A 22257-nucleotide genomic window follows, 5' to 3' on the forward strand; every position below is an offset into this window, starting at 1 on the left:
CAACGGGGCTCCTACCACTCACCAGAACAGGTGCGATCCCTCCTTCCTACCGGCACCTCGCCGACAATTTTGCCTTTTCTTTTTTACTCGTACGCTGCCTGATCAATCCACCCACTACAAGCCTTCCTCGTCTATATCCAGCTAACAATTAACACATTTGGCTTTTTAACTTCGCGGATTTCTGCCGTTCTTGTCGCCGCCGCTTTAGAAAGTCAAATACAAAACTTCAATGGATAAACTCTTAACGGGGAAATACCACCTATGCTGCAAACATAAATAAATCAGGAAGCGCCGGCAGCCGCGCACGCCGCCGCTCCCCCCGCGGTGATGAATACCGGCGGTGCCGCGGCTCCCTCCCTCCCTGCCCTCCCTGCCCTCCCCGCCGGGCCGCGCCGCCGTTCGCCCCCCGCCACCCCCGGATGCTGCTGCTGCTGCTGCGGGCGGGCGGCGCCCCGACGGGCCGGCGGAGCTCCGTCCCCGGCAGCGTTTGCGCGCCGCTGCCGCCGCTCTCCCCGCCGGTGACGGCTAAATATAGTGAGTGGCCGGGGAGCGCGGCTCGGCTCCCCCGCGCTCGCCCCGCAGCTCCCCGGGGGCGCTCCGGGACGCCAACCTGCGGAGCCGGCACCCCCCGCTCGCCCACGCCCGCGGTCGGGCGCGCTGCCCGCCGAGCGGCAGCCCGGGCACTGACTCGCGGCACTTACCGGCGGAGCGCCTGCCCCGCGCCTGCCCCTCCCGGGCGCGGTGCGGTGCGGTGCCTCTCGCCGCGTCCCTCCCGCCAGCCGCCGTCTGGATGCGGACGTGACCTGGATTCCCCCCGCCTGCGCCGCCGCCTCCCGCGGGGCCGCGCACACGCCGCGCCGCGCTGCGCCCCCCCGGCCCGGCCCGGCCCGGCCCCGCCCGCCCCGCCGCCACCGCTCACCTCCGGCCGCGGCCAGCCGACCCGCCTCGCCGCGCCTCCCGCCGCCCCGAGCGACGCGCGGCGGAGCGGAGCCCAGCGCCGCGTTACGCAACGCGCCCCGCGGCCCCTCCGCGCCGCGGAGAGGGTCGCCGGTAGGCGGGCGCGGGGCGGAGGGAAACCGCGGCGGAGCCGGAGCCGAAACCGCCCCCGGCGGCCACTTGTAGCGCCGCTGGAGCCGGGATCCCCCCGGCTGCGCCGCGGCCCCGCGGGCGGTGCCCGGCAGGGCGGGCCCCGGGGCGCCGCCGGTGACCGCTTCGCCCCGGGGACTCGGGCGGAGAGGTGCGGGCGCGGCGAGCGGCTGCGGGCCCCGGGGGAGCCGCTGCGCGGGGACCGCGGCGCTTTTCTTCTTCGAGTAGTAAAATCCCGTGACCGCGGGTCGTCCTGTCAGAGGGACACGGGCGCGGGAAAGGAGGAGGATTCCCCGAGCTCTGAGGCCGAAGGCAGCGGCCCCCGCTAAGAACTGTGCCGCGCCTCAGCCTCTGGAGCGGGCAGCCAGGGCAGTCACGGCGCTGCGCAAGCACGAAGTTAAAGGGCTTGTTGATGGCACGTCCCGCATCCGGCTGGATTGTCCCGCTGTTGACTCGCATGCTTTTCCCATGGGCTTTGACCAGGGCACACCCTGCTGCGAGGCTCTAACCCAAGGGTGCGGGCAGCCTCGGTGGCTGCCGGCGGCTGGCAGTCCCCTCTCTGCAGGAATGCCCAGTGAGGGCTCTCCCCTTGCCCCCACATCTCTGAGCTTGGAGAACCAAGGGTCAGGGTGTGAGGGCAGCTGACAGCTGATCCATGCAGGAGTCAGGAATGAGGTGGCTGTAACCAGCACACCAGCTCTGACAGGAAAATGAAGACTGATGGGCCTCTGGGCTACAAAACCGGGGTAAATTGAGTCTCAGAAACATGATCACCCCACCTCAGGCCAGCACAAATGCTGCTCCTTGCTCTTAGCAAGGCAAGCAGGTCTGGGAGGCTGTAGGTTTCCTGGCCTTCAGTGACGCTCAGAAGAATGTTCTCAGAAAAAGATGACAGTACATCCCCACCACCCATCTCTAATTCATGAGGCAGGGAAAGCAAGGAAGAGAGTCTCATTAGCAGCTATCAGCTTGAGCGAGTAAGATGGCGTCTGAAGTAACAGGCGTGAAAGCAATAGCTACTTGAAAGAATAAGATCAGTTTGTTTTTCCTTAAGGAATTACAGGAATATTAAAGTCTTCTTGCAGTTATAAATCATTTAATGCAAATCATTTAATCCAAACAGAGTTTTTACAGGCTCATGAGGCTCACTCATTTTGCCAAGAGTGAGTCATGTACAAATAAAATGAAACCAACAAAGAAAAGAGCTCTCATACCATGTGTATGTGGGTGATCCTTTGAAAAACTTGTAATTATTTTTTTAACTCTACCACAGCCAGGAAGACAGGTTTGTAAAGCAAGAGCAAACCTTGATAGCTGTAGCCCATCCACATGTACTTCTTCCTTCACCCAGAAAGTAACACAACAGGTCCCTTGTCAGGCTAACAACAGCAGTGTATCAGCAGTCCCTCAAATGCTGTGATTTCAAATCCAGTTGTGTGTTGACATACTAAGGCAGCAAAAGACTTTTCAAAAAAATGAAAATAATGTTAAGTGATTAATACTTAGTAGAAGATTGCAGTAGGCAGTTAATCCCCTCCCTAACTTACGGGTTAGTTAAGGACTTGAGTTAGACTTCATTCTTCACTCCCCATGTCATAAATATGTGCTGCTAAACACAGAGCGCAGCATGAGCCAGTGGGGTGGTGATGCACTGCTCTGAAATGACTAAAATGCAGGGACATGAAGCCATGTGACGGTGAGAATGGGAGCCTTAAAATGTGTCATCATCCCCATCAAATGAAACTGACACAGAGCACCCTTCACTGATGGCAAGAGCAAATATTTGTGTAATCTGTAGAGGTACGGCTTCCTCCTATATTCTGATTCCAATTCCCTGTATCTTTTGGAATAGATATGTCAAAGTATTTTGAAATGTTCCTCTAGGCACCTACTTTGCATGAGGACAGATGCTCTGGGTCCTCACATGACCACAGTTTCTCTTCTATCTGCTTAGGCAGAAGATGATACTTGCATATGAACTGTAAGTCCCCAGATTTGGAAAATCCAGGACCCTAAGCCCTCTGTAACTTTCATTATCAATGCCCCCCCCCCCCCCCCCCCCAAGTGCCTGAAACACCACTCCTGTCTGGCAGAAGGAAAGGTCCTGTTGTTCCCTTTGAGTTTCAGGGATGAGCTGTGACTACCATGCATTCACATAAACGGTTTTCTTATGCCTGGAATAAGGGTTCAGTACAAGTGCAGGACATGTCAAAGAGCCTCTGAAGCCCTGCAGTGTCTGCCTGACCTGGAGCGGGCACTAAAGAGGGAGGGAGGACCAGAGGGAGGCAGTGCATAGTTTGTACCAGGACAGTAATGGCAGCATTTTCCTCCTCTCTGAGAAGCAAAGTTCAGGTCATGTACAGGCACAATTTCCCACTGCATCAGTTATGCACAGCCTGTGACTGTGCTCACAAATGCAGGAGCCAGAAACCTCTCCTCAATCAAAAAGTGACCTAGCACTGACCTCATCAAATGCCTGATAGCTGGTCCAGGCATGCCTAGGATGTGTCCAGCTCTGAGATGAGCTGGAAGGGAATCTCTACACCTTTCAGGGCATAAGGCTCTTGTCAATGAAATCGTATTCCTTCTTTTGCATTTTAACACAACAACTTAGCTTGCTAACTTGGTGGATTTCAGCTTTTTATCCTTTATTGCTCTTAATTTACTTTTCCCCCTAAGTCATTTTTGTCTGGCTTTCACACCTCAGAGCTGGGCAAGCATGGGAGAGCTTTAGTTTCTTTGGGCTTTCTAAGGGTAATGGACATTGTGCATCTGACATGAGCTACCAGATTTCCTTGTTACTGGTTGGTCTGTTTTGCTCTACAGATCTTTGATTTTAGAGTGGTTGTTTGGCACATCAGTTCTGATGCAAATGACTTTGTGTTTTTCTCAGAAGTACTACACACCTCACCTGTTCTATTTTTAATTCGTTTGTACACAAGCAGGCAGAGAGCACAGGCAATGAAACATGAGCTAAGCTGAATCACTTGACCACCTAGCACACATTATCTGGTGGGCAGGAGACTCTCTAATGAAGGAGGGTCTTACAAGCCATAGAGGGTTTATTTGCAATTTCCCAGGCCTCTTACTTCCTGAGTACTACAGTGCATGAAGTCACGGTGATTAAAGATGAAAACAATCACAGTAAAGCAGTTTCAAAATTACTCCAGTCTGCTGATTAAATGAAAACTTCACCTTTTGGCAGACAAAGAGAATCCAAAACATTTTGTTTTAGAAGTGTTAAAAGGAATGTGAAAATCAGGAAGCATACATGCCCCTTTTCATTTTTTAGACTACCAGGAGTGAGTCAGCACAGCAGGAAAGCATCCTGTGTGAGTCCCTCTTTAAATGATGGATAAGCAGTGCTTAAACACACAACAAAACTGAGGGACAGTACGCGACTGCAATGACTTTAGATTAATTTCATTTATTATTAATGCTAACTGAGGCCAATCTTCTCTAAATTCACTTCAAAACATTTTGGTGTTAACTGAAGGTATTTGGCCAACATCCTCTAGTCTTTGTCTGGGGCAAATATCCATTTCCTGGAAAAAAAATAGAAAATAAACCAGTAGTACTATATACTCCTTCTTTTCCTCTTCATTTTCCATTTTCCAATAGAGTGTAATATATGTCTGTTTCAAGATTTCTGGAGAATATAAAAATAACCTAATGTAATAATACTTTGCTTTTGTACATAGATCCAATTCCATCCTACCACCAGAATTCAAGGGGAACCAGAGCGGATGTATGAGAACAGAAGAGAAATGAATGAAAATTGAGACAAATAGGAAAGAAAAATAAATAACAAGAAGGAAAGCAAAAGAGAGAGAAACAAATCTGGAGGCACACTCTAACCTCCAACACACAGTTCATATCCATTTTCGATCTGTCATGAAAAAACACAGCAGGGAATTTTTTTCAAGTTATGCAGGCTTGCACATGACACAGGAAATTAGTGCTCAGTCCACAAAACCGAATGAACACAGGCAAAAAAATCTGAACTGAAAGAAAACAGTAAGATTAAATTATTTTCAAAAAATTATTTTTAAGATCTGTGTTTCCAAATTGCAGCAAGAAAGTATTGGGAAAAATAGGTCTCAGCTCTCCTAGACAGAAGGCAGCTTCCAGACTAAACAGGAATTTGTGTATGTTCTCCTTTTTATTGCAAAAGCTATTTTACTAAAAAAGGCTCTTTGGACTGTTATCAAAGGATGATGTGGAGGTTCAAGAAAGTTCAAAATGGATCAGACAATTTATGGTCGACAAGTCCATCAATGGCCAATAAACATGATGATGCAATCCAGTGAAATTTCTGGTTTAGGAAATTCCCATATCCTCTGACTGCCAGAAGTTAGGAAATCCTACACTTTTTCTATTTCTTCCAGTCTTTTTGCAAGCATCCTCTACTCATCAGCCAAGGGCAACTGGGCTAGATGGGCTACTGGAGTAAACAAAACCAGTAATTCATTCTTATTCTCTAAATAGATAATCAAGACCATTCTTGTCCTAGTGCCATCTGTGATAATTTTTTTAATGAGTCATGGCTCCAAATTTCATGATAGTGGACCTAGTTTGGATTTTCCAAAAATACATATCAGAAGCAAATTCACATTAATAAATTCATATTAATGGGAAAAAGTAGATGACAAATGATAGGTTTCAGTAGCTCAGATCTGTAGCTTTTCCATCATGCCAAATGGGATGGTCAAGGAGCACACTAGCAGGGACAGCCCACCAGGCAAGAATGAAGTGGTTGTAGCAGCACCAAAGGCTTTCCACACAGCTCCCTTTCAGCAGTGGACAAGGGACATCTCTTTTGAGAAGAATCAAATGAAGAGTGAACACAGCTGGGAGAGAAGGTGGAGTGGGAAGATGTGTGGAGGTCCTATTGAAACCAGATCCCTTGTCCCAAACTTCAGTGGTTTCAATTAAAAGATTAGGGCTTGGAAAGGCTCCTTCAGCTGGAATAATTATAACTGGGTTACTCTGAGGCAAAGCTAAAACACACTGAGGAGAGTCTTGATTTTGGAGGCCTGACAGAAGCAAGAGCTTTGCAAGTTCTCTCATTCCTAATCCAAGACCATATGGAGCTCAACTACCAGGTGGGTGGGTGCATTAATTGAGGGATCGTGCAGCTCGTCCTATTCTAAACCAACTTGTTCTTCATAAGCAATCATTACTATGGAAAAGAGAGCAAGAAACATAGACATGCTGGGAAACAACCTCCACCTCAGAGTAAAAATAACAAAATCTAGGAATTGAGATTCTACACTTCTACTAAGTTCAGAGACCAGAAGCAGCAGAAGTTCAGAGATTCTACCTGTTCTACTAAGAACAGAGAGCAGAAGCCTGCTGTCTCTACTCTGGAGAAGATTAGGTCATCTACTCATTTCAGTAAGTAAAAACATGTAAAATAATGCTCTTTAATCTTCCCATTCATCCTCCGTTCTTGCTTTAGCAGTATTTTGCTAAGCTTTATTTTAGCAGGCCCAACACATGCAACAAATAAGATCACTTTACCATCTTCATCCTGAATGCATTTATAGTTGAATTTCTGGAAGATTTTGGAAATATGCACAGTGTTTTCATGGAAGTATTTTGGTTCCTAAATTCTTTTGAGAGAACTGGGACAGAAATATTACCCTGGTGCTAGCAGAAATGCTATAAACTATAATTCTATTAGTTTAGAATGGGTTGCCATTTTTTTGCCTCAAGTGTAGCACATAGTGTAGTATATATACCTGCTCAGTGTAACATGCAATGCTGGTAGATTTTCAACAGTCATATTTCAGTAAATGTCAATTTGCCTGACATACAAGAGGAAAGAGTCCTCTGAGTGTGATTATGGGCTTCATGTTGTGATATCTATGCTAATAGTGTCTGCAAAAGAAGCAGTTCCTTCCCCTGGAAAACCTGATCTGTCAGGAATCCCAGAAGGTACTTTGGAGGCCAGCTTGAAAAATCTCTCTGTAGGAAGGAAGAAGGAAGGAAGAGTCCCACTTTAGTCAAAACTCTGGCTTTTCAAGTGACCTTCAAGCACTGCAGCAGAGTGGCAGTGTTACCTGGTGTGCATAAAGCTTTGCAGAGGGAAGTGCCTCAGTAAAAGCTCTTGCTTGACTTCTAAAGAGTAAATATAGCAACTCATGGCATAGCTATGCATAGCATAGCGTAGCAGTGCTACACTTTTATTTAGATACCCGGTCAGCTGAAACCCAATAACATGAAGATTAAAAACTTACTTATGACCCAAATACAATAAGAAGTAGTATGGAAACACCTACACACCTACAGGTCCTTCCTGATGTGCTCAGACCCACGGCTATGAACTCCTGGAACAAATTAGAAACTGGCACTACTGTAATAGCTGGGTATCTCATATCTTTAGGATACATCTGAATGAGCAAAACATGAACAAACAAGCAATGGATGAGACAGATAAGTTGCTAATTCCAACATGCAGGAACCTCCTGCTTGTTAACTTATCCACCCTAGTCAGTCCTCTGACTGTAGAAAAAACAATCCACCAAATCTATGCTTGTGTACCAGGGAAACAAACAAATTATAAATGCACAGAGACAGGATGAACCACTTGCATGTTGCTTTTAAACTATCTTTATGAAAACGAGAACTTGGGGAGGAGCTGGGATGATTAGAAACTGATGATGGCATACACTAGCAGCTTTTCCTTCCTCCAAACATATCACTTCATGTCTTAAAATTCACTAGGTCTTCAGACACACCAAGAGCAGTTACTTATTCTTTCCAAAAACTTTTAGAAAGCTGCTACTTAAACTTCAAGCACTGTGAAAAGGAAATAAACATTTCAGGAAATCTTACCTGTTTAAACTACTCTTTAATAGTCTAATGATTTTTTAAAAACAACAATTTGAATTTTGCCAAAAGTATCACTACAAACCAGAATTAAAGTGCTTCCCCACCCTGATTATAGAATTACTGAAATAACATAATAATAACCTGAAGGGAGGAAATTATCTCTAAAACAATGTGCCTTTAGTGTTCACTGTAGCACCATTTTTCATCATTCAACATTGAAAATGTCTACTAATAAAACAGAATTCATAGGTTTTATAACAGTCCTGGTGCAAAATCTTCTTTTTGAACCTCTAATTGATCCTCCAAATGAGCTTTATTAATCATTGATAGAAAACTGGCAAAATCCTACCCTGTACTTTGGCAACTTTTCAAAATGTCCAATTAGGTCAAATCAAGAAAGTCCCAGAAACCAATTACAGCAGCACTTCTAAGCCAAAAAATCTCATTGTACTCTGAAACAACTGCAACATTATAGAAAAAATAAACCAAAACAAAATCCAAAACCCCTCAGTGTCACTCTGGTTATGCACCTGAATTACCACCTCCATAGAAACGTGCCAAGCAGCCACCCCTTGAACTACATCAATTAATGATATTTGCTCACAAATTTTATTTATCAGTGCCATAAATGTCACCAAGCAGTTCACCACAAGGAACAGTGCCAGCCAGCTCCTTAATCTGTCAAGCGAACACTTGCTCCCCCTCAGCATTTTTATGTACATCTCATCCCCAGTGCTCTGCTTGCACGTGCATACAACGTCTCCGCCTTTTTTATGAGTTTCATGTGTTCTGTATCTCACCTGCATGTTTGCACATTAACAACTATGTTGACAATGTGATAAAAATAATCTTGGCGGCAAGAACAATAGGCACCTTTATCTTACTTCTCAAGAATGTGATCTTTGCTTCGGCAGAGCTTCTGCACGTACAGCCCTATGGTGCTGGTGGGCTGTTTGAGGTGTGTTTTGCTGCCAATCCTAATCCCACCACCCACAGTTAAGAATTAATTAGGACTTGAAGATGCCAGAGGGAGGCAAAACAAACAAAAATAGCATTTTAATTAACTGCAAACAATAATTAAGATTCTGCATTATGTTTATCATCTGTATATTTCTGGACTTACTGCATGACTCTGAACCTAATGAGAACATCCATCTAAATCCCAGAGGACTGGACAGATCTCAGATCCTAAGAACATCCATAATATCTCAAAACAGTAAAAAACTCATTCATCCTTACTGTGAAGACCATTAATTAAATTTTTTTAAAAACATCATTATAAATTAACTTAAATCCATATATCCTGGCCAGAGTAAAGGACAACAAAATGTGCACACATATAGTAAGTAGAGTCTGAGTTTCCAGTTCCAGATGTATACCTGTTCTGCCATTTCATAACACTTTACCATACTTAGTTATTTAGTTGGTTATTTATTTATTTACTTACTTACTTATTTACAGTCCCCTTGTACTTTTTTATTAACCTCTCATTATCCCAACAAAATTAGGAAGGTGTTGTTATATGACGTATTTTTGCCAAAGTCATAGAAGTTATTGACAACGTTTTCCACTCCAATGCCCTTTAATTGCAATGTTGAGACTCAGAACCCTCTAAAAGTCCTCCTATGTATTTTAGCTACTCAGTTTTCTTTGTCATTTGATCTTCCACTGGCTAATTTACAAACAGGATCTCTGCAGTTTATCTCAACACCAAGTATTACATTCCCTCGACTCATGCCTGATGCAGTTACCTGTTATTCAGAAATCAAACCTCTTAACAAAAATCTCCTTACCTTCACTAGGAAGACAGGTAAAGTTCCTGTAGATTTACTTTACCATGTTTTTGATCGAGGTTAACCACCTGGACCTAGTCATACAGAAGAGGGTCAAGGGCTTCTCTTGCCTATGACTCTAGAAACCTAAAGGAAAACACCTCTCTGAAATAACCATGTGGCTTTTGTGTTCTGTTGTTTTCCAAAAACAGCTAGACCAAACCTTCTAACATATATTAATTGTGGCTAAAACCTTAATTCACCTAGGAAGAGGACAGAACTCATAGTACCATTTATAGAATGCAGCCCCAATATCTCATTTGAATTATAGCCGCTACATGTCAGACAAGTGCAACAATTTAGCTAATATGCTGAAAGTTTTGGGCTTTTCTTCCTCCCATTATTGGTTTATTAGTCCATTATTATAAAAACCAGGAAATGTTTGGAAGATCCTGCATATCTCTATCTGTCTTTCAGCTTAAGTTCCATAGGTTCCTTGGGTTTCATAGGTTCCATGTGTTCTCCCTTTCATTTTGCTAAACTTGTAGGGACAGAACTGATAGGGAATGATATTATTGTTTTCCCCTCCATAGCACATGTTTTGGAATGCAAATATAATAATTGTAATGGAAGTGTTAAGAATGTCTTAAAAGCAGTAAAAACAAACTGGTCCGTATTCAGAAAGCCAAGGTCAGATCTAAGTGTAAAGTTTGTGTGAGAATGTATCCTAATGTAAGATATCTTTTGCTAGAATGACTGCCATAATTTATGTCTGATTGCAAATGGGGCTGAATTGCTTTGTTGACCTGGAAAGGTCAGGAATTTTACTCTGTTTTTTCTCTAATTTTATTTATGTAATGCCTTTTCTTTAGTTGTCTATATTCTCATAACTGCACCACATTGTTACATTTGTCCTTCTGCAAAAGCTTTCCTTCCTTTTTATTCATGGTTTGGTTTGGGTTTTTTTTCTGTTATGGTGCCAAACACCCCATTAAAAATGCCACATTTCCTTTGGGTAGATGAAGAAATTAGTTGCCTCCTTTTTTTACATGAAATGCAGGTCTGTCATGGCCTAGAAAGCCCAGCTTGGTACAGGATAGCTGTTAGGCTGTTCCTGGTCTGCAGGACATCCTGTAACACAACATACCTCATAGCTGTGTATGTGCTGCTGTACAAGAGTGGCTGAACCTCAGCCCTTCTAGTTGGTAATACTTTCCAGGAAATCACCTCACAATCTTTTGTCTTTCCTTCAGGTGTATATAAAATCTGTATTTTCTGTAAGTAGCTTTGGTTTTCAATGCCCCATAAGGGAGTATCGGGTCTCCCTCCTTAACTTTCTTGGCCTTGCTTCTGACATGCCCCTGCCATGGCAGATACATCATCTTATATCAGCTGTTTTCCTGCTTAGTCCTTTTTCTGGAAGTGCAGCCCGTAGTACATTTAAGAATGCCTCAGGTTTCTCTGGAGTATCTTCATGTGCCAAGAAGATAAAATGGTAAAGTCTCAGGGTCTGGAGTTCTAGCTTTGTCTGCATTCCACATAGCAAAATGAGCTCACAATTCCATAGGACAGCAGTGTGGCATCCTTCCCTCCCATTTAAAAGTCTCCAGAAATGCCTGTAGCATTTCAGCTATCTACTTATGCTCTGATTCCCACTCTGTTCCTAATCCTTTTCCACAATTTTTCTGCAAGCTACCTCTCTTTTTGTGTCTTACTCGGGTTGATCTCCAGATTGTGAAAATTTGTGTGATGAAATTAATGTAATTTATCTCCTGCATTTCAGCTTCCTTCTGAGTAATACTACCCCATGTCCTTTTTGTTTGTTTCTCTTAAGCTAGTCAACTTACTCCAATATTACTTTCTAAAATGCTTATGTTACCTGGAGAGCTTCAATTTCTTTTTAATAGCATGTTTCCATCATTATCAAAGACATTTATTTTAACTTTTTTTTCCTGGCCCTTTTTTTCTCAAAACATTTTCACTGCTGCTTTTTCCATGAAAACAAAGTATTGTTGCATTAGCAGGTTCCCTTTCTTTCTTTCTGCTAGGCCTCATTTTTTAAGAGATTTCCTTTTTAAATCTGAGACAATATGTCTTTCTTCATTTCCCTAATAAATCCTGATACCATTTCCCAAGCCTTTTTTCCTAACAATGCCTTCTCATTTATTCTGTTCAAGTTTTATCTCAACTGCTCAGTATAAATTTATATTAAATCTGTCTATTTTCAGTTTATGTTTATTGATTCAATGAGAAAGGCCAAGACCTTAAGCTTTTGTAGCCAAGCATGCTGTTATGCTTTAAATTCTCAAGCACGCCTTACCCCGTTTGGCGACTTTGCCTGCATAGATTGACTCTGTGAACTTTTTTTAACGATACACAGTATCTCTCTGTTTTCCTTTGCCACTGGTTTAGTGCCTCAGTATCCTGAAGTATTTTGTTTCAGGTGTACTTTCGGGGGGTAAAGAAAAATCTTTAACGTGGGAAAGAACTGTGATTTGATTATCGGGTATGTTCTGCAAGTGCTTGCTTTTTGTTGAGGCTCTTTCCGCTTTTCACCGCCTCCTGATTGCCCCAGGGCACAAGTGCTCCATGCTGCAGGACCCAGCAGAGCGAACTCCTGCGATGGCAGCGCTGTCTTCGCCGCGTGTTTTGCCATTGTTTTGGTGAGACAAAGCCCTGCCCCTAATGGACGAAGATTGTGCTATGACAGACATGCAAGACAGAGAGACAGGACATACACTCTCTCCTTCTCCTCAGCTCTGCCACCTGTTGCTGCAAGACTTAAGTTACTCCATATTCCTTTTTCCACATAATATTCTCTGCTAGCTTGTTTACATCACTCCCGCAGAAGCATCCCACAGAGCACCCTATGCAACTCTGTCTTTTTGCATGAGGGGCACTGACTTCACTCGGGTAGGAGGCCGGTAGCACCCATTAAAAAAATGATCCTTTGCAGTCACAAGTACGATTAGCAAACAGCCTTACTACATTCGCAGAGAGGTTCTTACAGCTTGTTTCAATTTGTCAGCTGGTCACAGAGTGCAGTCTGGAATGATAACACACGGCCGCTGCCATCTGTGACCCGAACTCCCCAGGGTTTCCCAGCCATCTCCCATGCTGCCATCCCAGCTGAGCTCAGCGCTCCCACACGCAACGCGCCGGGAAAGCGCCCGAATTCCCTACGGAGCAGCCCGGCCCCTCCTGCGAGGTCTGAGCAGTTCCCAGGGGTGGAATGAACTCTGCAGAAGCAGCAAACACGACGTAGCCCTTCCTGGAGCCTATTTTCCTCCCGTGTAGCCAGTAAATACGTCTGGCAAAACGCAGGGCCGGGGGACACTCAGCAGCTGAGTGAAGCTCTAGCCCGGTCCTCGCTGGCGCGGGGAGCCCGGGGTCGGCAGGGGAGCCCCGACAGGTCTGGGAAGGGAGGGAGCGGCGTTCCCCGGGCGGCGGCACACCGGGCTCTCCCCGCCGGGGCGGCAGGCCGGGCCGGGCTGCGGGGGCGGCCGGCGGCGCCGCTCCCGCCCGGCGCCGCTCCATCCCCGCCGTGCGCGGCCGCCCCGGCCCAGCGCCGGCAGCGGAGCGCGGCCCGGACCCCCGCCCGGCCCGCCTGCGGAACCCCCGCTCGGGCTTCCCGCCCCCCACGCCGGCCCGGGGGAGCTCCCCCCGGCCCCGTCCCTTCGGCCGGCGGGGAGAGCGTGCGGGGCGGCCCCCGGGGGAGCGGGGAGGGACGCGGCGAGTCTCACCTGCCACAGGCGAGCGCCGAGCGGGAGGCGCCGGGGCGGCTGCGGCGCTTCCTGCGGCGGGAGGCGGGCGCTGTCCCCGGGTGACCCCGCGGGGGGGCGGCTGCGGGACGCGGGGCCGGGGGGGCCGCGGGGCCGGGCAGGCGGGCGGGCGGGCGGCTCTCCCTGCGGAGGGAGGCGGCCGGGAGAGGAGCGGAGCGGAGCGGAGCGGAGCGGGGCGGGCAGCGCCGGGAACGAGCGGCGCGGCGGGCGGGGAGCGCTGCGGGGCTGCGCGCCCGGATGGCGCGGAGCGCCGGCCACAGTGCAGGGTCCCGGAGCTCCTCACGCCTCTCCTGGGCGCTTCTGCCGGCTCGGCCGGGGACGGGACCTGCAGCGTCCCTGTGGCTCGGTGATGGGAGGCCCCAGCGCCCCGCGCCGCGGCAGCTCTCCGCGGGAATGCGCCCTTTCTGTACGGCCAGAACCGCCGGCGAACGAATTGTGTTAATTCCGGCGGGCTGGAGCGGTGCGGGCGGTGCCGTGGTTAGCAGCGGAGTGCCGCGGCAGCGCTCGGGGCTGTCGCCGCTCGGCGCCGAGCCGCGCTCCGCAGAGCCGCCCAGCAGGGCAGCAGCGGGTTGCGTAAGAGCGGCCGCTGCGCCCGGGCCCATTGGAGGTGGTTTTGCAAACATGTCGTGGACTTCTTTACAGATTGCAAAGAATTTTATTTGTTGTAGGTTTTTGTTTTATTTTATTTTTAAGTTTTTTTCCTTCTCACCACTGTTCACCAGTGGCCAGGTGTGGAGGCCGACCTACGGAGCCGCTAAAATAGACATCCATTTCACTTACACGTTTTCAATGTCTTGCTTCTTTCTGGTTTTCACGTCTCTAAGGACAATTTTACATGTGATAAAGTATAAAAGGAAATAAAAAGACACAAGGACGTAGTTTAGGTGTCACAGTGCTGCCTGCATTATAAATGTAGAAATAAGAAAAGCACCTACATGGCTCCTACTAATAATTTGACTAGACAGCCTCATAATATCACAACTGAGACAGGAGAGTGGTTCAAAGGCAGTAAAAGGATTAAAGCTCCATCCCATTTAGTATTTAAGCTTCTAGAACACAGTTACTCTATAATGTGATTCTGCTCTGAAAATGGGATAGCACGTGCTGATTGTGTATCAGTGCTTTCTGCATCATGTTTCTGCTCAGCTTATATGTAGAAGATGTTGCCAGTGAATTACAATCCTACAAAGCCAGTTGGGATTTTCTTTTCAAGTAATAAAATAACTATTCAAGTTCAGCGTATTGAAATACATTAAAATATAACTTCTATACACAGTTCAGTATTTTCAAGTCTTCACTAAAGGAGAAGTGTACTTTTTTCTCAAAAAAAAAAAGTATAAGTCCTTATAATCCAGGTGAAATGTGCTATGTATTTAAACAAACATGAATTTGGTCCTGAGTCCTGGCAGCCCACTGCTACAGGGTCTACCTGTATCATGTTTGTGGATCTATCAAATTCAGAACCTGCTGTAATGATCAGCTGTCTAGAAAAGTTTCAATGTATTCTAGAGACCTGAAGAAGGACCATTCTTACTCTAGAGAGAAAAAAAGAATGTACTTTAAAATATCTAGGGCTGATGAACTGAATTACCTTTATTCATTTTTATACAAACGTAGAGATTTTCAGCTAGCAAGGATACATAAGGCGTCCTGCAAGTCCAGCTGCTCTGTATAGAAGGGTGTCTATAGGCTAGGACTATAAGAAGCCAACAAAAGATGATGTTCCATGCTTTGTTAATGAGAGAAGGTGAGGGGAGTGATGACAATAAAATCAAACAATCAATGACAAAGCAGCAAGGTGAAGGAAACTAAGGATAAATTTCACTTTAACATAGTAGGTCAAGGGAAACAAGCTGGATGTTTAAAAGGAGTGCTGTAGACAGGAGCACAAGGAGGGACAGTGACCATCAGGAAAGAAAAATGTCTTCAAGACATTCCCTGAGGTACATTTTAAGTTCCTGGGTTTTTTATAGAATCTCTAGAGTTCCATCCAGCAGCAAAAGAATGGATCTGAACTCTACAGGATTTTACTATTGATGGGGTTTTATATTTCTCTTTGCTGAAGGACCAGATAGGAACATGCAACTGGCTGGAGCTAGGAAGAACTGGGAAGCATGTTAGAGTAGACAAGGCCCAGTGTAATGAAAAATAGTGTCTGGAGAAGGGTCTACAATTTTGCTATTCCTGCTTCCTACTAGACTGTCACACTATTTTCCATAATGATGATTTTTTAATTTAAAGTATATAAATAAAAATTACTAGAATTGTCTTTCTGTACTTGCTTACAAAAAAGGGATATCTTCTCCTGCATATTTTGCCCTTAACATTTTGAGTAGGGTGAATCTACTGGAAAAACCCCCAAGCAGAGAATGCAACCAGATGAAGCGGCTGCTTGATGCATGCAGGCATTGTTTATTTGAGCCATTGCAGTGCTTTTACCCTTCCATCCAGCACACAGGAGAACCTGCTTTGCTGCGTTGTACAAACTCAAAGGAGCTCACAAACACCCTCAGTTTTTATGACTTGGATTTCATAGAAGCCCATGTGAAAGGCAGACACTCTTTCTGAGATGGTGGTTGTTGCTCAGTTTGGAAGCAGCCACCCAGGGCTTCCTGCTGCTCTGGGAGCCCTTGCTGTGGGAGGGGGGCAAGGGGAGGTTGGCCAGAGCTCTCCTTGGTGGGGGCCACCAGGAGCCTCCTGGCAGCAGCCAGGTGGGCTCCATACACTGCATCTTTTATGATCTTCATGGTGGGGAGTCCTTCAGAGTGTTCAGCAGAAGGTGTCCTTTTAGCTCTCCCTTTTTCTTACACTTCTGTATGTATTTTTACCCTGGCATTCTCCATGTTTGTTACCAACACATGTCACAGATACAGCTATCTTTTTGTTGTTGTTGCTGTTGTTAATATCTGATAATACATACTGTTAAATTTTGGAAAATTTATTAGAAAGCCACCTATTTTAAAAATTACTATTTTTCTAACTTTATGTTCTCTGAGTGTTTTATCAGACTTCTTAGATGACTGCCTATACTTCTGGTAGATTTCCAGCTTTCCCATCCATATGTTCAGTTGAAAATAACATCAATTGAATATTCAGCTTGTTCTTTAAGTTGTAGATTTTCAAGGACTGAATCTTCTTTAAGCAGATAAATGCAGCTGCTGCCTTGCCAATTTGTGACATGATTTCATTCTGGATATCCCCACTGGCTTGCATATTATTGCCAAGGTATTGAGACTGACTCATCTCTAGCACTCTTTTGCATTCTAAAGCAATGCTTGAATTTTAGGTTTCTTGTTGGAATTATTTTTTGCATATTATTTTTGTTAACCCTATGTTTACTTTCATGCTCAGTAGCTTTTAAGCTCACTTTTCCAGATGGTTTTACATGTCTGAGTGGATACTGAAGATCTAAGTCTCTAGTTGAACAAAATTTCAGCATATTGCTCTTGAGCCATTTAATGTCTAGTAGCCTGTCTGCCTAAACCTTTCTGATAGTGAATCAGTAGCAACCCCAGAACATTTAATACTTTGCACTGTCATTTTTTGTTGATGTGCATTCATATAAAAAAAACTCTGCCATCTCTTTGTTCATTACAATCTTGTTCAATGTTAATCATCAAGCAGAATATTTTATCTCCTTTCACTTATACTTTATCTGTGCACGATGCACCTGGATATAAAGCTGTGTTGATATTAATTTCTTTCCTTGATATAAAACATTTCATCAAGATAAAACAAAATATATCAGAACAGAGAATATAAAATGCTTCTGTGAAATGTGCGTGGTTTATATTCGTATTTTTTTGCTATTTAGTTTTCTTCTGATGATTGTGTTTAGAATGTGTTGATACACACTCTGGAAAGTAAAAGTAACAAAAAATAATAGAAAAATTATGCATGACAGAAAAAATTATGCATGAACAAGGCCAAGTGCCCTTTTCTACACTGGCAAAAAAATTAAGCGAGTGTTTATATACAAAACTATGCACTCGAGCCTCCTAAGGTCGTGTGCTGACCAGTTCCAGGTGAGATCACCACACAGTGTATGCTGGAGCTAGGAGTACACTAGTTATCTCTAAGCCATCAGTGGTCCTGTGAGGGAAATATCTAATAAAGTTTACCTGGACCAAAGTTTCTGCCATGAGCTTTGCCTCAGCCAACTCACCATATGAAAAGATTTATCCACAAAGAAGAAATAAAGGAGCAGACAAATTTCACGCAGGTCACTTAATGGACTTTTCTGGTATTGTTACTGAAAGAACATAGGCTTAAGAGTTGAAAAATTTTGGAAAGGGAAAAGCCCTCAGCTGTGCAGTGGCTCTCATCCAGTAAATGTGGGCTGCCTGGACAGCTCCTGTCCTCACACAGCTCTGCCTTTGCCATTGCTTCTGTCTTCAGCCTAATAAGCCTCCCTCTCACCCTTCCAGTTACCTCTTTCTCTTCATGAGATCACCAGTGAAATCTGCAAGAGGTGATATTAAGAGACTCACTAAACCCCTAAGTGATCTGGTTTTTTGCACCTGCAGGAAAGCACAGCTGTTCACGTGTCAAAATATGGACTTCAGATAGTAAAGAAATGTGGGTTTGTGATGTTTCCAGTAGGAACATATAAAGCAATTTCATTACTTCTTTCTGATCCAAAGCACATTGAAAATTTCCATTGCTATAGTTCTGTTAGGGGGCCTCATGGGTTTAAAATCAATATTAGTCATGTGGTGGTTGAAATGGCAATTTTATTTAAGAATTCTTCTGTAGTAATATGCTGTCATACATGTTCTGAGTGCCCACATGGCAGAAGTCCATATGGCATCCCCTTTTAAGCAAATTAGGTATATTTCTTCTTATAAAACCCTGCAGGAACAGTAAGGAGGAAAGCCTTTCAGCAGAAACTAATTCTAAGCTCCACCGTTTTCCTAGTGGGTAAGGAATCTGTTCCCCTTAGAGAAGACATTGTTTGCTCATTCACACTGGGACCCAGTAGGGAACAGAGTCCTCTGGAATGGGAAGACAGAGGCAAAGCACAGCCACTCCTTGTGTTTGATTCTATTTTCTGCCCATGTTAAATGACCCATGAAATGAGTAAAGAATTGTTTAAATTGAGTAGTACACAGCAGGTTAGGTCAATAACAACTGATAGCTGGCAGTCTGAATTGATGATGAACAAAATTGGTGCTGTCATTCATAACTTTTTTTTTAAACCATTGCAGCCACAAAAGTACTTCCTAGAACAGATAATTCCTTTGCTACCTGATGATTAACACTTTAAAGATCCAGAGAGCATTAGTCTGTTTTTTTAAGAGCCCAGATGCCTCTTGTGTTGGCCAATGGAGAACTAATGGCAAATACAAGATTTTAGCATTAGCACTTCAAGATTACTAAAAAAAAAAAAAAACAGAAACAAAGATCAAGTACCAGCTACTGAGGCTCCTTGAGATATACTTTTGGACCAACCTAGTTATACATGAGTGTATTCTTTTGTCCTGCCTCTCTTCCTTACTGCACTGATTTGCTGTGAGCTTTTAAATTACCTTGCAAATTCCACTTTGGTTGAGAGCTATGACTGGGTTTGCATCACATCTCACCCAGACCTGGAAAATGGCATTTTTACAGAGTGGAAAAGAATTACATTTTTAAAAAAGTGAGAAATGTGACCTGTCAAATCTTTCAAACTATGATACAGAGTGGATGGCTGTCCTGCCTTCTGATTGCAGTCACAGTCCAGCAGCCCCTGTATTTTGAAAGATGTAAACAGACATCAAGGGACGTGGTGACACTATTATTCAATGGGAATGTGGTCTCTTTAGGGAGGACACCAAGGTGGTCTGTGTGCAAGAGAGGATTAAGAGAAGAAAAGGCCTTGTTATACCACACCATGTCTTTCTGGCTTTTCAGAATCTTCTGGTTCAGGTCACGTCTCACAAAGCGTTATTTCTTGACAAATCTTACCTTTTTTTCTTACTATTTTACAGGCTCCATGGACAATTAGTAAATGTTTCCATGGCAATCATCGACAGTTTCTCATGGATGAAGATAGATTTTAGCATTCATAGACAAAGACTCCATTCTTCCTTCCTGGTTTTAAAGTATTTTTAAGGCTAACCAAAGAGGATCATGTAGGAGTGTGCTCTGTTACAGTAACAATACCACTGTGAGGATATTTAGGGAGGTCCAAGTTAAAAGTAGTCTATTAATATCTTAAGCAGCCATGCTAAAACCACATTCAGATGAGATCAGAGTCTATGCAAATCACTGGGTTTTCTGCTGTAGAGAGGGAAATGTCTTATGTTCTTCTTTCCTCAACTGAAGCTGCAAACAGAATAAAGTCAAGGCTCTCCTGCCTTTGCAGAGCACCCATTTCTCACTGGCCCCTGATGTCTCCTGGAACCAAATAAAAATCTATGACAAAGTAACCTAATAAGGGGGCAAAAGTGCCCAAGCAAATTATCTTAGGGTCAGAGACACTGTGAAACTATAAATTTAATTAGCTCAGTTGTCCCAGAAAAAATCCTTGAACTGTTCATATTCTAGGATTGGAAGGTTGACACTGGTCCAACAAGAAAAGTCAACACCTCACAGGTAGAACTTTTTGTCTGTGCCAAAACCAGTGCTCTACTAGGATAGACATCTGGAATGTGGAAAAAACTCCACCTCTGTCCTCCAAAATAGGGTTAAATTTTGGAGCCTTTAAGAAGGCTAACAATGTGAACCCTGGTATGGTTATAGATGGACTCAATTAGTGTAAGAGTCAGACATTTCATTCATTCATTTCATTTCAGACAGACAGCATGCAGTGAGTGAGACACTGTGCAGATATACTTAGTTCTCACTTTTGAAGTGCACTTGAACAATCCACAGGATATGTCTTGGAAATGAAAGCCACAGAAACAAACAAACAAAGGAAAAACATGTCAGGTTACTTAACAAGTGTCAAAAACTAAAAGCCTGGTCATCCCTCTTCCACAGGAAAGTCACTCGATAAGAGCATCCCTTTGTGAGGAGGAGAAAAGGACAAATTGCTGACACTCACTGCACAGTGAAATTCTGACTCCGTAACTATAATAAGCCATCCCAAACTCAGAATTTTGACTGAAATGTCAATCATAATCATAAATTATTTGACTATTTTTGTCTAAAAATATAAAGTTTCTTTATCAACTTACCTTTCTAACCAACTTATTAACTTAGGTTTTTTTCATTTTGTGTAAATAAGAAATAGCTTTTTGCAACTACTGTGTATTATAAATAGTCCTCCTTGACTGGCCTGCCAATATTCAGCATATAATCAGAAGGGAAACATAAATTATTTCTGAATTCGTGGTATGGCGTGTTTTCCAGACTGCCTGCATTTTTTACGATTCAGCAGGCTCTGCAAACATGCAAGAGAGTTATTTTGTCTCCCATGTCATGGGTGAGTTAAACCTTTATGTAAAATCAGTTCATACTGGTTCCACAGGCCCCAGTGTTTGCTGTTCAGGGAAGCTGAAGCACAGCAGTTTGCTGTATCTTACCAGCAGTGGAGTGGTAGAGACTGGTGCTCTAAAAGCACAAATTTTGCTTATTCTTATAAGTAACTTAAACACAGATGAATCATGGCATGCTTTTTTAAAATAGCTTTTTTTTTCTCTGTGATAGAATGACTTTTTTATTAAGGTTGCAAAACTGGTGAAACCACTTCTTCTTATAGGAACTGCTACAGTGCACAGACTGCTGTGTAATCACAAGCACCCACCTGAAGCTTTCCAATAAAAAAACCTGAAGAGTCTTAAATTTGGTTGCACAGGCTGTTTGGCTTCTTAGACCAGTTTGTTTCCTTACTCAGAGCTGAGTATTAGAACTAAGTCTTTAAATACATGTATATATATTTATACTCCTTTGAAAAAGCACGTGAAACTCTCTAAAATATACTAAATATATACCCGTACACATCTATATATATTTATGTTTTTCATGAAAAGTGAATGTGTTCCATCTTCTTCCCAGAGCAGTTTACATGGCTTACAGGTGGACCTCTGTATTGAGAGGGACTTAATGTTCTAGAAATAGAAATTAATGGATGTTGTAGGAAATTTACTGGGGAGCAGAATATTAGCCCTCTACCAGCAGGTTAAAGCAAAGCTGTGTATCTACTGTTCAGTACCCTCCCATGTGTGTACTGGAAAGTTTGCCTTGAAGGATAAGTCTTCAAACCTGCATCACTCCCTGCCCAGTGTACAGTAGGAGGTACCTCTAGTTCTCTTGAGTTCCCAAATGGCACCACAGTGAAGGGCAGTGGCATGAGACTCAGCACCAAGGGACTGCAGTGATATTACTAGGACTGCCTGTGTCCTTCCACAGGCTTTTCATTCACTCTGTTTCTTGTTTTCCCTGAGAAAGAAAGGGAAACCATGTAAAAACAACATAGAAAACCCAATAAATACTGCCAATTTAATAAATTTATGTGCATTTTCAGTTTGGTGCCAGAATCTAATATGCAGATAAATCAGTGAATTAAAAGAGCAACCAAATGCACCACATTATTTGCACAACAAAGACAGTTGAAAAAATTTGAATTTTTGGAAGTTAACCCTACTTATAAATACTACATAATGGTGAGGAACCAAGGTAAAGTCAGCTCTGGCATCTATTACCTTACTAGACAATAAACAAACAAAGCCTTGTAAACAATCTTATAAACACTTTAAAACAAAATACACAGAAACAGTCCTAGAACATCTGAACAGGGTGGAAACAAAAGAATTACATAATAATTTCAACACATAATTCTCAAATTAGATCTGCGC

General features: G+C 43.9%; 1 protein-coding gene across 7 annotated transcripts in view; it reads right to left on the reverse strand.

The window, feature by feature from the left end:
• The window catches only part of THRB (thyroid hormone receptor beta), a 169308-nt gene extending 155851 nt beyond the window's left edge, over window positions 1–13457 (reverse strand). For 2 of the 7 annotated variants that reach the window (XM_036405621.2, XM_054514726.1), the window contains exon 1: window positions 920–1007. The gene's annotated coding sequence lies outside the window, so the exon portion shown is untranslated. Of the gene's footprint in view, window positions 1–701; window positions 782–919; window positions 1014–13438 lie in introns of those variants that run through there. The other 5 variants (XM_036405628.2, XM_054514727.1, XM_054514729.1 and 2 more) reach the window with 4 other exon arrangements.
• Between the last annotated feature and the right edge of the window lie 8800 nt (window positions 13458–22257).

Source organism: Molothrus ater, chromosome 1 (genome assembly GCF_012460135.2).
Source record: "Molothrus ater isolate BHLD 08-10-18 breed brown headed cowbird chromosome 1, BPBGC_Mater_1.1, whole genome shotgun sequence".
NCBI classification, from domain to species: Eukaryota; Metazoa; Chordata; class Aves; order Passeriformes; family Icteridae; genus Molothrus; species Molothrus ater.